A 16,226-nucleotide genomic window follows, 5' to 3' on the forward strand; every position below is an offset into this window, starting at 1 on the left:
GCTTACTGAATTATGGATGAAGGAGACAATCATTCCCAAGAGTTGGCCAATCTTTGTTGTCAGGGGTTTTCTTATGTTGGTGAGAGTGTTCCAGTACCTTAACAGGCAGCTTGAGTTTGATGCATGAGTCATAATGAATCAGATGTACCAGAATTGTTGTTTTGATTCAGCTCAGCAGTTATGTCTTTGAATCTGAGTCTCAGATGGGCACCTGAATAGACTCATCACAAAGCTTCATTGCAAATTATACAGTTCAGGGAAGCTCAACAAATTATTCTGATTGTTTCCAGAAAGAAAAAGGAAGGCAGGATTATACAGCATTTAGTGTCACCAATTAACAAGGTCATGGGGCTGAACCACTCATTCCAAAAACTTAATATCTACAAACTCAAGCGCAAGGAGCCTCTTTTAATTATTTGGAAATCGTGGGCCGCAGGGAAAGCGAGTGCTCTCAGCCTTGTGATCTGAGCAAGGTTCAGGACCTGGAGTGGGTTTGGCTGAGTCACCGCTGGCTGCATGACCCCACACACATCACCTGACCTCCACATGCTTCAGCTGGCCCGGCTGTAGAGATGAGAAAATGCAGCCGGAAGGCCCCAAAGGGCAAAAACAGCCTACTGCACACAGCTGCCCTGGGGCAGCTTCCAGCGGCACAGTTTAGCTCCATCAGAGGCAGGGGGACCCTAGTTTGGGCCACCAAAGCAGCCTTACCTAAAAGCCACCTTTGGGAAAGGGTCTGTTTCATGCTGTAAGTGTAGGAGTATAAATAAAGCAAAACCTTTTTGAAGTCTTGAAAATACTCACATGTTTTGGTTGCATGATTTCATTTGAATGAATTTATTCTTAGACAGGAATCAGAGGCATACACAAATATGTATGTTCAATCATGCTCATCATAGTGTTATCTTTAATAACGAAAACCTGAAAACTATCTAAATGTTCAACTGTAAAGCATTGTTCAGGCCGGGCGCGGTGGCTCAAGCCTGTAATCCCAGCACTTTGGGAGGCCGAGGCGGGTGGATCACGAGGTCAGGAGATCGAGACCCTCCTGGCTAACACGGTGAAACCCCGTCTCTACTAAAAATACAAAAAACTAGCCGGGCGCGGTGGCGGGTGCCTGTAGTCCCAGCTACTCGGAGGCTGAGGCAGGAGAATGGCGGGAACCCGGGAGGCGGAGCTTGCAGTGAGCCGAGATCGCACCACTGCACTCCAGCCTGGGCGACACAGCGAGAGACTCCGTCTAAAAAAAAAAAAAAAAAAAAAAAAAAAAAAAAAAAAAAAAAAAAGCATTGTTCAACAAACTATGGTACATTTTTATGTTGGAATGTTGTATGGCCATTAAAAACTCACTAGAACAGAATAATCAATGACCTGGGAAAATGTCCACCATAGTATAGTATATAGAGAAGGACCATAAAACAACATTGTTAGAGTAATCCAATTTGTTTTACACTGTATGTACTCCCACGTGGATAGACAAAAGTCTGGAACATGAGACAAGAAATTATTAATGATGTTTAATCTATGCGTTTGGGGATTATGAGCTTTTTTAAAAATTTATGGTGCTTGCCTATATGTTCCAATGTTTTCTATCACAATGGTCATGTGTTCTTTTTGCCATAAAAATCAATTTTGAAATTCCCCGAGTTTCTGTTAACTTTGTTGCATATGGGGCCAAACTATGCGCCTACCTGTGGAGCAGATGAACACAGTGACAGGTCTTTGAGCCCAGGCTTGAGCAATTCCAATCCCGGAGGCTCTCCGGCCTGGGAACAGAGTGGGATTTTTTTTGTCTGAGGAGGCTGAGTCTGGAAGAAGGATGACTCTGTGGGTGGTTTCCTAGATCCTCAATGCATGTGGCTTCCAGCCTTGACTCTTCCCTAAAATTCTGGGTTGCTGGCCAAGGCTGAAGAATGAAATTGCCTCGGCAGCCAACTCCCCTAAGTAAGCCCAACGTTTACTCTGTATCTGCATAATATCTATTAAGCAACACCTTATCCTGTTCACTAGGATGTATGTTCCCAGGGAAACTTTCCTTTCAAAGTTAAGCAAACATTCTTGGTAAGGAGCCCTAACACCTGGGAATCATGCATTTAACTTTCCAGGCCTCAATCCTACATGAGTGTCCTGTGTTACAATAGCATGGCTGGATGGATGGTGATCTCACCATTTCAGCCAGTGGCTCATCCTGCATGGGAAGAAAAGTTTTAAAATGACGCAGATCCCTCTGAGAAGAGAGCCGTCTCCTCCATAATATATGGGGAAGGAAAATGGTGCTTTATGAGACAATCAGAGCAAATTGGTACATCATCATGGAGCTTTCAAGGTGATATTTTCTAAAACAACACAGCCATTTTTGATTCCTCTTACCAAAGCCGAGGGGCAGCAGATAATCTCAACATTCCTGATCTCTGCTTCAGGTGTAGGCTGTCATTGGCTTGCTTAGGTCAATAGTGGACACCTGCCTTCCCTGAGCTGCCTTATTGGAGATGGCCCAAGGGCCTGGCAGGCAGTCTGAAGTACAATCTAATATTGTAACAGATAAGCCCCAGTGTGAAAGAGAGTCATATTATCTCCATTTCACACAGAAGAAACCAAAGTATGAATCCTCATCAAAATAAATTTTATTGAGCACCTTCTTTGTGTCTGGTAATGTTTCAGGCACTGGGAAAACAGCAGTGAAAAAAATAGATCAAGTCTTTGCCCTCAGGAAGTTTACATTCTTTTGAGAGTAATCAATAAGCAGAGTTTTAATATACAGGGTGATAATCGATATGAAGAAAAGTAAGGCCAAGTAAGAGGATAGAGACTAAAGGAAGTACAGTTCTGTATAGAGTAACTAGGGGAGTTTTTTCTGATAAACTGATGTTTGAGCAGAGACAAAAAGGCAGGGAAGAGTGAGCCACTTGCCTCCTTGCAGGACAAATGCTTGAAACAGAGAAAAGAAGTGCTGGGCACGATGGCTCATGCCTATAATCCCAGCACTTTGGGAGGCCAAAGCAGGCGGATCATCTCAGGTCAGGAGTTGGAGATCAGCCTGGCCAACATGGAGAAACCCTGTTTCTACTAAAAATACAAAAACAAGCTGGGTGTAGTGGCATGCGCCTGTAATCCCAGCTACTTGGGAAGCTGAGGCAGGCGAATTGCTGGAACCCGAGAGGCGGAGGTTGCAGTGAGCCGAGATGGCGCCACTGCACTCCAGCCTGCAAAACACAGTGAGACTCCGTCTCCAAAAAAAGAAAGAAAGGAAGGAAGGAAGGAAGGAAGGAAGGAAGGAAGGAAGGAAGGAAGGAAGGAAGGAAGGAAGGAAGGAAGGAAGGAAGGAAGGAAGGAAGGAAAAGAAAACGTGTAATAGAGAAAAGAGCAAATGCAAGGCCTTGAGGTGAGAGCATGCCATGATATATTAGAGCAAAGATGACAGTGTGGCTTCAAATAAGACTCTCATCTTTGAAGGGTTCTCAGCAGAGGAGGGACATGATCTGCCTTATGTGTGCTGGGAGCAGGCATGGTTACAGATGAGAGGAGGGTAACCAACTAGGATGTAACTGCCACAATCAAGGCAATCGTGGTTGGGACCAGGCTTGACATATGAAGGTGTAGGAAGTGGAGCAATTTCAAAGGAAGACTTGGGTGCCATTTTAAAGAACAAGGTCACTAACAAAAAGCACAAAAGTGTAAAAGAATGGCATTAAATAGATCATGAAAAGGATGCTTATTTACATCGTGAGGGTTGGAACAAGAAGGTAGAATGTCTTGTCTCATCTCAGCTGGAACGTACATGTCGGGTGACTCAAAATTTTTATAGGCCTGCACGTGACTGCAATGACTATGAAATTGCCATGAGTACTGATCTAGGCGTCACAAATAGATTTTAGTGAATAAGAAAATTTGCAAATGTGGAATTTGTGAATAACGAGGACTGAACTGTCTGAAGGTTGAGAGGCCTATTATTCATATAAGTGGAGATATGAAAAATGAGGAGAAAGCTGGAGGTAGAGGCACTGATCTGGGAGTCATTGCCACGTATCTAAATCTCTATATCCTGCATGAAACTGGATGAAACGATCTTAGGAGTGTAGAAAAATAATAGAAGAGTTCCAGAGACTGAATCCGGGGGCACTACAGTAAGAAGGTGCCTGCAAAGGAGACTGAGAAAGAGCAAATAGTAGAGTAAGAAAAAAACCAGGAAAGGAAAGAGTCATGTTTTAAGAATGATGGAGGGAGTCAGGAATGGGTCAATGCTGCTGAAACGTCGAGTCTCATGAGACGTAAGAATGAACCTTTAGATTAGGCAAGATGAAGGGCACAGGTGATTTGGATGAACAGTTTCATTTGAACACTGGAGGTAAAAGTCTGAGTGGATCAAAGAGCAAATGCACAATTCTTTCCAGGAATTTATTTTATTGTTTCTAAAATTCAATTTATCGGGCCAGGTGCAGTGGCTCACACCTGTAACCCCAGCACTTTGGGAAGTTGAGGTGGGGGATCACAATAGGTCAGGAGTTCAAGAGCAGCCTGGCCAACATGGTGAAACCCCATCTCTACTAATAATACAAAAATTAGCTGGGCGTGGTGGCAGGTGCCTATAATCCCAGCAACTCAGGAAGCTGAGGCAGGAGAATCGCCTGAACCTGGGAAGTGGAGGTTGCAGAGAGCTGAGATCGTGCCACTACACTCCAGCCTGGGCGACAGAGCCAGACTGTGTCTCAAAAAAAAAAAAAATTATTTATGTATTTTTAATTTTTAATTATGTTTAAAAAATTGTGTAGGTACATAGTAGGTGTATATATTTATGGGGTATATGAGATGTCTTGATACAGATATGCAATGTGAAATAAGCACATCATGAAGAATGAGGTGTCCATCTCCTCAAGCATTTATCCTTTAAGTTACAAACAATCCAATTACATTCTCTATGTTATTTTAAAATATATAATTAAGTTACCATTGACTATAGTCACCCTATTGTGCTATCAAATAGTAGGTCTTATTCATTTTTTTTCTATTTTTTTTTTTTTTTCATACCCGTTAACCATCCCCACCTTCCTCCAATCCCCAACTACCCTTCCCAGCCTCTGGTAACCATCTTTCTACTCTCTATTTTCCAGGAGTTTTGATGTAAATGAGAGAAAGGGAATAAAGTCACAACTGAAGGAGGATATAGGATCGCAGATTCTTTTTAAAAGGAGTGAGTACAACATATGTATGCTGGGGGAATGAACCAATAGACAGGAGAACTGATGATGTGGATAGGTGAAGTCATCACTGCAGGTGGTACCCCCTCTGTGATTGCAGTAACTTACTTAACTTCACATCCATTGTATGTGGTGAGTACTGTTCCTATCTTCATCTATGGATGAGAAAAATGAAGCAAAGAAAGGTCAGAAACTGGCTCATGGGCACATGGTGATTAAGCGACAGAACCAGGATGCAAATCTGGACCTTCTGTTTCCAGATCCTGTGCTTTCACTGCTGTGCTGCATGTCTGCAACTTTAGATTCCAATCAATTCACATTTATTGATTACTTTGTATCTAGCACTCCCTAGCCAAGGTTGAATGGCGAGAGGAAGAAAGAGTGAAATTTCCAGCCTCTGGCCATTTTTTTTTTTTTTTTTTATCACACTCTTGGAAACATCACACTTTGCCCTCAAAGGCAAGCTACAGAGAAATGCTGCTGCTGCAGTTTGAGTGACACCCATGAAGTCAGGGTTATTGCCAATACCTGATGCTTCCAGAACGTGTCTCACCTGCAGAAACACTAAGAGGTCAATTTTGAAGCACATGGGAAATAAAACTCATTCTTCAGGGTCATTCCCAAATCAAGAATTTAATTAATCTTCTCATAAACTTCTCCCACTCTTATTTTGATCCCACAGGAGAGATTTCTGAGAAAATAGCTCAGCTTTTCCCAACCAAAATGTATGCAGCTTGGCATTCCCTTGGACCCTGTCTATAGTGGTTAAATAAATCACTTGTTGCTAAACAGAGCAATTTATTCCCCTGACATCTGCATGGCCCTCTTGGTTTATTTTAAAATATATCAACTAACTTGCCACAGCTGCCATTGCTTTTAATGTATCTGACACATCCAATTTCAATAGCTCAATGAAAATGTCATGCAATAAAATAGAGAAAGGCAGACAGAGAAGGTGATGAGAGTTGATGTGTAGACACACCCTTGGAAAGCAAGCAACAAAAACACTTGTTCAGGTGAGATACAGGAAAGGGTCTTCCTGCTAGTAGTTTGGGAAATTAATTATATTACATGGAAATATCTCTTTTTATATATTCATTTTAAAAATGTTAATTCTCCACACTTGTTATTTTTACTAATAGAATCTACTCACTCTTCCAGCTATTTCACATCAAGTAGAAACTGCCTGGCTAGGGTCTTTACTTTTTCATCTCCATGGAGATATTTACTCAGGATGTAGTCATGTTATTTGATAAGGTAAATAATTCTAGAATGTTAGATGTGTGGCATCCATTCATTCATTCCACAAGCAGATGATTCTGTGCTACCATACACTAGGCACTGTGCCTGGCGTCAGGTCACAAGATCACCCTCCTGCCCTCAGTGGGTTTGCAGTCTTATGAGGATGATTTCTCTCTAGAGGCAAAGGAGGAAGGAGGTAGTCATGCGGGAGCTCTGCTACTCATTATGTGGTAACTAAGACAACTGATTTGGACTCAGATCCCCCATCTATAAAAATGGAAAGTTATTAAATATTGCCTGCCTTTAGGACTGCTGGAGGGATTAAAAGAAACAAAGTATGTCAAAGTACTATAAAACTCAACACAAACCTTGATTCTTCTTAACTGAACTTAAAGTACTTTGTGATCATTGCTTCTCTATCTAGAATATCCAAGGAACTGATTCAATTACCTAATATCCACTATGCGTCGTATCTTTTCAGTTAAGCTGTCTGGCATTCCAAATAAGGTGTTAGGAAATCAAAATGATGATATTATTTTGCCGTGGCAATTAGAAAGTGTACTATAATATTCATCTGGATGCCTTGTAGATTCCTCAAGCTCAACAGGTCCCTAACATAACCACTCTTTAGAATTTTCTCTCCCTGCTAATGACATTTACTCTGTCTCCCAAATTAGAACTTTCAGCTAATCCTGAAAAACTCTCCCTTCCTGACTTACTATTGATCTAAAATCCTCTACCTCATTCATGTCTCTTGGGTCTGTTTACTTTTATTCATCAGACAACCACTGCTCTGGGACAGGCCTTCTGTTCTCTTGGGTGGGTCTTTGCAACAACCTTCAATCGAGCAGAACTTCTTGTTAATGGCTTCTTCCTCTCAAACCCATCTGTGATGGTTAATACTGAGCGTCAACTTGACTGGATTGAAGGATGCAAAGTATTGATTTTGGGTGTGTCTTGGAGGGTGTTGCCAAAGGAGATTAACATTTGAGTCAGTGGGCTGGGAAAGGAAGACCCACCCTTAATCTCAGTGGGTACAATCTAATCAGCTGCCAGCCTGGTTAGAATATAAAGCAGACAGAAAAATGTGAAAAGGCTACATCTTTCTCCCATGCTCTATCCCTCCTGCCTTCAAACATCGGACTCCAAGTTCTTCAGTTTTGGGACTCAAACTGGCTTTCCTTGCTCCTCAGCTTGCAGATGGCCTATTGTGAGACCTTGTGATCATGTGATTTAATACTTAATAAACTCTCCTTTATATACATATATATACACATATGTACATATGTACATATACATATATACACATATATACACTATATATATCCTATTCATTCTGTCCCTCTAGAGAACCCTAATACACCCCTTCCTTCCTTCTTCCTTCAGTCATATCCCTAAAACTAAATATGATTGTGTTCTGCTTCCTGTATAAAAGCTCCGGGGCTTCCCCCATTATTCTTCGGGATAATAATCTAGAACAATTTCACAGCTACCCCTCCATGACACAAAGGCCCTTTTGACTGGCTGTTCCATGAAGCCTGTTTCTTTCTCTCCTCTCTGATTTCATGCTTCCTACAACTTCAGGTCCCTCTCCCTGAGCCCTTTCCTTGGCCACTTCTAAATTCCCATTCACTTCTTCACAATCTCACTCAACACTTTGGACATAGCAACTTCTTCTTTTGAGCACCCACAGCACCTTCTATAACCTGCCCATAGATTTACTACATTGTATTAAAATCTATTTTTGGCTTTTCACGTCCTTGAAATGTGAGCTCCCCCAAAACAATGCTTATTTTATTTATCTTTGTATCCCCAGTGCCTCGCTCAGTGCCTGGAATGGTCCTGGGTCTGATGGATGTTTGTTAATAAAGGTAGGAAGAGGCAGAGCTTGGCTTTTTTAATTCCCTTCTTTCAGGTGTTTATCCTGCATGATCCTGTTCCAAGAGCTGCCTAGCTTTCCTCCTGCTTTTACCATCCTTTAAATATTAAACAGCACTGCGGTGATCTTAGTGATTTGGTCTGCCATAACAGAATACTGTAGACTGGGTGGCTTAAACAGCAGAAATTTATATCTCACAGTTCTGGAGGCTGGGAAGTCCAAGATCATAGTGTCAGCTGATACGATTCCTGGTGAAAGTCCTCTTCTGGGTTGCAGATTGATGACTTCTCACTGTATCATCACAGGATGGAAAGAGAGAGAGCTCTGTGGGGTCCTTCGGTAAAGACACTCATTCCACACATGAGGCCCTCTACCTAATTACTCCTCAAAGGACCCATTTCCTACTACCATCATACTGCAGGTTAGGATTTCAGCATATGAATTTGGGGTGGGAGACCAAGAACATGCAGTCATAATAGCTACAGTCCCATTCCTCCTTGAACCTTATTCATTTCGCTTCTTCTATTTGTCTTTAGGACACAGAATGTAGGCAAAGAGGATGGATTCTGGAATGAGACTGCCTCTATTCTCATCCCCACTTACCTGTTGTGAAACTTTTGGCCAATTGCTCAACCACCTCGTGCCTCAGTTTCCTCATCTTTAAACTAGAGATAGTTATATACTTATTTCATGGGGTTGTATGAGCATTAAATGAGTTCAAACTTGTGCAGTCTTTAAAAGAGGACTGGACCCTGAGGATGCATACAGGAAATGTTAGCTGTTACTAGTTTTACAAGAATATGAATTCTCCATTGGTAAGCCTCTCTCTCCTCTCCTCCAAACTCCTTCCTCTGGGCCCCAGAGTCTACCTCTCTTATCTCACCTGCCACCTGGCTTCAAAATTGTCTGTGCACCTGTACCTCTCAGTAGCATGTCATTTTAAGACATGCCATATCTTTGTGATTCACTCCCTGCCTGCCACTCTCCCCTAGAACATATAGGCACAGAGTTGGCACTCAATAAATTACCTAATTTAGGGGTACATCATCGACTATTAGCCAATATGATCTAATGGAAAAGTGACAGAATATCACAGTCATCGTTCTCCTCCCAACAGTTCTTTTCCAATAGAGTGTCTTCTAAAGCCATTTATCCACTGTATCTCCAATTCTTTCACAATTATATTGAATTTTAAAAAGTGACTAATGAATAATGGACAGTTCAAATCAGATAGGAGACAGTGGAGTCTGGCCAAGTGGGGAGGGGCATGGCCCTCCCAGAATCGACCATCATGCTGTGGGAGTTGGCTGCCTTTATAGTTCATTCACTGAGCCAGCCCAGGGGGTAAAGAATAATGAGCTTGTGAAGGGTGCAAACAAAATCAGTCTCAACACTTTGTAATATAGTGCATTTGTTACTTGTGTTTATCTGTGTGCATGCCTACACACAGCCCTGCTGCATTATTTTAAGCCAAGAAAGGGTCACACTACAATATATGTGTCGAAGCAGTAGAAGTATGTTAAAATTGTTGAGTAGCACAGGCAAATGGCCATCTGCTGTGTATCTTGAAGCCAGAACATTGGAGCCTATTAGAGGTGAGTTTGAACTGATGATAGTAATGTGCTTCTCACTTAAAATCTTCTATCATACTATTTGTAGGTTTTCCTGTAATCGAATTTAGAGGGGTATTAAAAAATTGAGATGCAGAGAAGGCTCTTCTGCCACCACTTCCTTTAGTTCGATATTCAGTGGCGTCCCTACTGTGTGAAGGCTGACTTGAAAGTTTTGCCAGGCTATCTTCTCTAGTGTATCTCCTGCTACACTGAGGCAATTCTGCACCACCTTTCCAGGTGCTCTCAATCAGCAATGCTGAAGGAAGAAGAATGCAGAGTTCCTCCTTGCTCTTCTTGCTTAAGGCAGGTTGATATGCATGGCTGGCATCCCAAATTGCAGTGCCCAATAAGCAATCCTTACAGAGCCAAAGTGTATCATCCCACACTGATTCTAGCTTCTCTTAGAGTCAGAGGCAGTGCATTATTTTCCATTAATATATATACACAGACCCACAGTGCCCAGCAAGTACTAGTTCCAGATATCTTATCCAGGCTCCTAACACTTTCCTTCATTGATTAAATATGCCAAGATGCACCACGCTTCTCTACTAACCTGTTCTACTTCCTGTAGTGTCATGTACAGGAAGTTTATCTTTAGAGGTGGAATGAGAAGATCTGATGGGAATGCAAGGGAGAAAGGGGAAGTTGACACTGGAACTGAAGAACTCAGAAATAGTTCTCATGTTAAAAGGGATGGCTGGCCGGGCAATGGTGGCTCATGCCTGTAATCTCAGCACTTTGGGAGGCCAAGGCGGGGGGATCACGAGGTCAGGAGTTTGAGACCAGCCTGGCCAACATGGTGAAATCCCATCTCTACTAAAAATACAAAAAATAGCCAGGCATGGTGGCACACACTTGTAATCTCAGCTACTCAGGAGGCTGAGGCAGGAGAACTGTTTGAGCCCGGGAGGCAGTGGTTGCAGTGAGCTGAGAGCCCGCCACTGCACTACAGCTTGGGCGACAGAGCAAGACTCTGCCTCAAAAAAACAAAAAATAAAAATAAATAAATGGGATGGCCACCTATCCAGTTGAGTGTGGCTCATGTCCTGAAATTAGTGACAAATTGTGGGAATCAGTCAAAGTTTTCTCCTAGTTTCTTTCTTTCAGCTATCCATGAACTAATTCTCAGAATGGAATGTCTAGTGTGTTGTAAAAGATATAGTTAGAAAAGTTCCTTAACAGACTTTTCTTAGCTTCAGCAATGGTATTATGTTATTTAGTTTATGAATGATTAAAATGTTTTGTTTTTATGTTGTACTATGAGGTATGGTTTCCTTTCTGTGTTTTCTATGTTTGTGAATAGAGTTAGGAGAAACTAATCAGGCTCTGATGGTCTACCTGCATACTTGCGTGGAAGTTCTACATCTTTTTGAAACTCTTCTCTTAACTTCTGAAACATATTTCTTTTTCTCTCACTAGCTCTCTGGTTTTTCTTTCTTATTGACTATTTCTTGCTAGATTTTCTTTGGGGCTGTGTCCTCAAATTTCTGTTCTTAATATCTGCTCTCTTTCAGCATTCATTCGTTCTTTTGATCTCATTACCATGTATGTCCCAATGACTCTGTCATCTTTTATTTCTAGCCCTAACTTTTTTTCATAGTCCAAATCTATATATCCAATGGTCAAACAAATATTTCTTCCTGGATGTCTCTAAAATAACTAAAACTCACATATCCAAGGATAAGCTCATCATTTTGAATACTTTTTGCAACCAACTCCTTTTTCTGTCCCTATAGCCTACTCCTTAAGATAAAACCATTGTCCTGTCTTGCCTGGACCACTGAAAAATTCCTTAAATATAACAAGTACTAAATAAATAGTTGTTGAGACAAATAAATATATAGGCATGGAGGTAGAGGCTATTCAAAAATCTCAATATTTGTTTTTCACATGAATGGCTATCTGTTCTATCCTATATTTATGAAACTGAGCTTTTTGGAGCTAAACTTTGCATTTTTCAGTTAAAGTTCTTCAGAACAGCTTTGTTCATTGTTCCAGTTTTCTGATATTATTGTTACTCTGTCATCAATCATGTTAAATCTACTTTCCAACTTTATGTCATTTCCACATTTTATAATTTTGCTATTTCTTTCTTCCAGACATTTAAATAAATGTTGGTTGGGAAAAGCCAAGGACAGAGATCTAACAGCAGGCCAAGGATATTTTACTCTAGTCTCATATTAAGCAAAATTGTTCACTTGCATGCAAATTGGCAAGCTCCATTGTCATCCAGGACAAATTTCTCTATCTTGTCAACAGGAACATCATGGAAACTTTTCTTAAATGTCTTGTTGAAATCAGTTTAAACTGTGGCTATGGTATTCACTTAATCTACAATCCTAGTGATCCCATAAAAATGCAAATGAGTTTGGAAGAACTTGTTCTTAGGAAATACTTGCTGGATTTTAGTCATTAGGATCTTCATTTCTTTTAAAAAACGTTATTATTAAACTATAAAAGCAATTTTTAAAATGATAAAAAGTTTAGAAAGTAAAGAAAAAGAAAATAATGTATATCCTATAGCTATTTTACAGTGAACATCACTGCAGTATATTCTGTTCAAGTTTTTTGGAGAAGTTGGCTTTTTTGTATCATGAAGATAATAGTGTATATATAATTTTGTAGCCATTTAAAACATTTATCCTGCCTATTTTCCAGTATTGCCTCAATTTATATACTTCTCATAGGTTTCATAACATTTCAACCTATGTCTGAATTATAATTTTTTAAACACACCCAAGTTGCTGGACATTTGGACTATGTTCAATTTTTAAATTATAAATAATAATATGATGAGTATTTTGTATACACAGTTGGCTCTCTGTATCTGTAGGTCCTGCATCTGTGGATTCAATCAACTGCAGATAAAAAATATTTGGGAGGCCGGGCGCGGTGGCTCAAGCCTGTAATCCCAGCACTTTGGGAGGCCGAGATGGGCGGATCACGAGGTCAGGAGATCGAGACCATCCTGACTAACATGGTGAAACCCTGTCTCTACTAAAAAATACAAAAAACTAGCCGGGCGAGGTGGCGGGTGCCTGTAGTCCCAGCTACTCCGGAGGCTGAGGCAGGAGAATGGCGTAAACCCGGGAGGCGGAGCTTGCAGTGAGCTGAGATCCGGCCACTGTACTCCAGCCTGGGTGACAGAGCAAGACTCCGTCTCCAAAAAAAAAAAAAAAAAAATATTTGGGATAAGAAATGAATGTTTACATCTGTACTGAACATGTACAGACTTTTTTCTTGTCATTATCTCCTAAACAATACAGCATAACAGTAACTTATATACCATCTACATTGTATTAGGTGTTATAAGTAACTTAGAGATTATTTAAAGTACACAGAAGGAGGTTTGTTGGTTATATACAAATACTATGTCATTTTATATCAGGGACTTGAACGTCTGTGGAATTCAGTATCAATATCTGGGCGGGGGAGGGGGGGAGTGGGAGACGGGGGAGGTCCTGGAACCAATACTCCACAAATACCAAGGTACAACTGTATAGATCTTTTTCTTAGTTTACATTTTTCTTGGATAAATCCCAGAAGTTAGGGATTTTCTTGTTACAGTAGGTAGCTAGTCATGTATGAGCAGGGCAGGAGAGGACCCCCAGACTGACACACACACCAAAAGCACTGGGCGACCATCAGGTGATGGTCAGGCAGTTGTTAACTGTTTCTCTAAAGTAAAATTGGTCACAGCCAGCTCCAGAGAAAGGCAGTTTCCCAATGCACAGAAAACACCTGAAACTGATCAGCAGTTTCCCAATAAGATCTCAGGAGGAGGGAGAAGTAAGCCAAATCCTGGAAGTAGGCCCGAGTCAAGAGGTCAAGCTACATACTTGGTTTCTCAAGTCATTCACTTGACCCTCTTGCAAGTTATACTTTCCTTCTTTTCTTTCCTTCCTTTCCTTACAGTTCTAAAGCTTTTTTACTCCTGCTCTGAAGCTTGCCTCAGTCTCTTTTTCTGCTTTATGCCCCTCAGTTGAATTATTTCTTCCGAGAGGCAGGAGTTGAGGTTGCTGCAGATCTGTACAGGTTTGCTGCCGGTAACTCAGGGTAACTCAGATCTCTTCCACCAGTAACATCCTGATGCCTAATACATATGTCTGTGTTAGCCAGGTGGGCTGGGTTATGTTGCAGTAACAAGTTATCACATACATTTATTTAACAACCAAAAAGAAATAAAAATCCTTAAATTTTAATGGCTTAACACATAAAAGTTTATTTCTCACCAATTCTGTTGTAGGTCTCAAGGTTCTCCAAGGTAGCTCCCTTCAATAATTCAGAGATTTAAATCTCAGGGATTTAGGGTGGTTCCATTTTGGCCTCCATGATTGATGTGGCAGGAAAAGAACTGAAGGTCGTATAGGGGCTTTTGAAACCTCAGATCGTCAGCTGGCCTCACAATCCATTGGTGAGAAGTAGCCATGTGTTGCCACTCAACTGCAATGGGTGCTGAGAAGTGTGACTTCTGTGCATAAACTAGGCAAAGGGGTATCACTACTGAGGTCTACTTCAGTGGAGAGGTTCTGAACTATGACTAGCTAACCTGGAACTACAGAATTTCCTAGAATTCCCTTACTTATAGGGTTACACATTAGATATGACCACAGGAGATATCTTCATGAGATTTGGAAGGTGGAAGTGATGCACAGTCACTAAGCTCAGAAGTAGCAGGCAACAGGTGCCGCTGCAACACCCAGCCTCATCTCCTGGCTCACTCTGTCAGTGTGGGCAGTAGCTAGCCCACAGTCCTCCAGCTCACATGAGATCTCTTCCTTCAGCTCGTCTGAGTCCTGGGCCAGATGCACATGCAATTCCATGAGGAAGAGTGCCAGCTTTGTTTTTAGGTCATCTGCAGTATGGAGTTTGGAGGTGGTGAGAGCTAGATGCAAATTTTGGTTTGTCTTCATGAGTTCCAGCTCGTCCTTGCTCTCTCCTGCTTCATACCCAGCTTTCCTTCCTGACTGCCAGCCCCACTGACTCACAGTGACTTCAGGCCTCCCACCAGACACAGAAGCATTAGCCTTCTGGAGAGTTCTTTACCATAACTGCATGGTATCTAATGCCTAAAATAAAATCTTCAGCCCATGATACCAATACCTATTTTGTTTCCCTGAGAAACCCTAATTGATAGCTGTACATTCATATTTTTAATACTGCAGGGCCTAATTTTAAGGTATTGTGGTTACAGACTTTTTATTTGAATTTACTGCTTAGAAGGCCAAGATCACAAAGATACACCTGCCCCACATAAAAGGAGAAGAGGGAGTGGGTTATGGTATAGAGAAAGGAGGATATAATTGTCCAAAGTGAAGATAATTATTACTGAAAAACCAGAAAGCACAGTCATTAGAGCAGGGAGCAGCCTTCAAAGCAGCTCTGTCCTATGCAAGTAGACCTGAGGGGAGGGGAGCTTTGCAAGGCTGTCTGGGGTGGATCGTAGAGGAAGTCCATGCCTGTGGCCACATTCCCACAGCTGTGGGTACGGCCACTCTCCCTGGAGCTGATCTTGCCCCAAGGACCAGAGTTAAAGGGGAACAGGCAAACCTGGGGGGAAATCCACACTGAGGCAGTAAAAGCCATCATTTTCTGTGAAACAGAGTCAAACTGAGTTTAACAACTTATCTTTGTTTCTATACATTTTTCTCCCAGTATATTTGGTATCTGTTTTTGTCTGCCATGTAGCTCTGTGTGAGGTGCCAGCACCTCTGATGTGGGTGACGAACATAGGTGAGGCTGAAGTACACACATTCTGGCCTGGAGTTGTTCTCTGAATATTAGGTCTTCCTAGGACTTCCTCAAAGCACCCCAGTTGACCAGGCAAAGGAAGGGTGACTTGCGGACTTCCACCACACTGCCCCCACATGCACACTACTGCCCGCTCTTCGTGCCAATTACTCTCACCAAAAGAGGAACTCCCTGTCCAATTGCCCTCCCCCAACTTTTCCTCTGATTACAAACAAAACAAACAAATGTTTCCACACTACTTCAAGGAACTGTGGCACACTGGAAAATACCCATATGAGTAAAGAATTCTATTTCTAGATTGCATGTGATTTGTGCCACCCATGTTGACTTCAGCTGTTGCACACTCAGTTCTCTTCTGAGGGGAACTATCATTTAAAGCTGTGCGTGTTAAGAATCAGGAAATCCTAAGCCACCCAATGGTCTGTGCCCACTGAGCTCAAGCAGGCTATCAGACACCATGTGATGCACCAGTACGAGTTGGTACACTGGGGAACTGGCCAAATCCCAGTAAGCCTAAGGGACACTAGTCTATCTGGATTAGCTCAT

Source organism: Rhinopithecus roxellana, chromosome 10 (assembly GCF_007565055.1).
Source record: "Rhinopithecus roxellana isolate Shanxi Qingling chromosome 10, ASM756505v1, whole genome shotgun sequence".
NCBI classification, from domain to species: Eukaryota; Metazoa; Chordata; class Mammalia; order Primates; family Cercopithecidae; genus Rhinopithecus; species Rhinopithecus roxellana.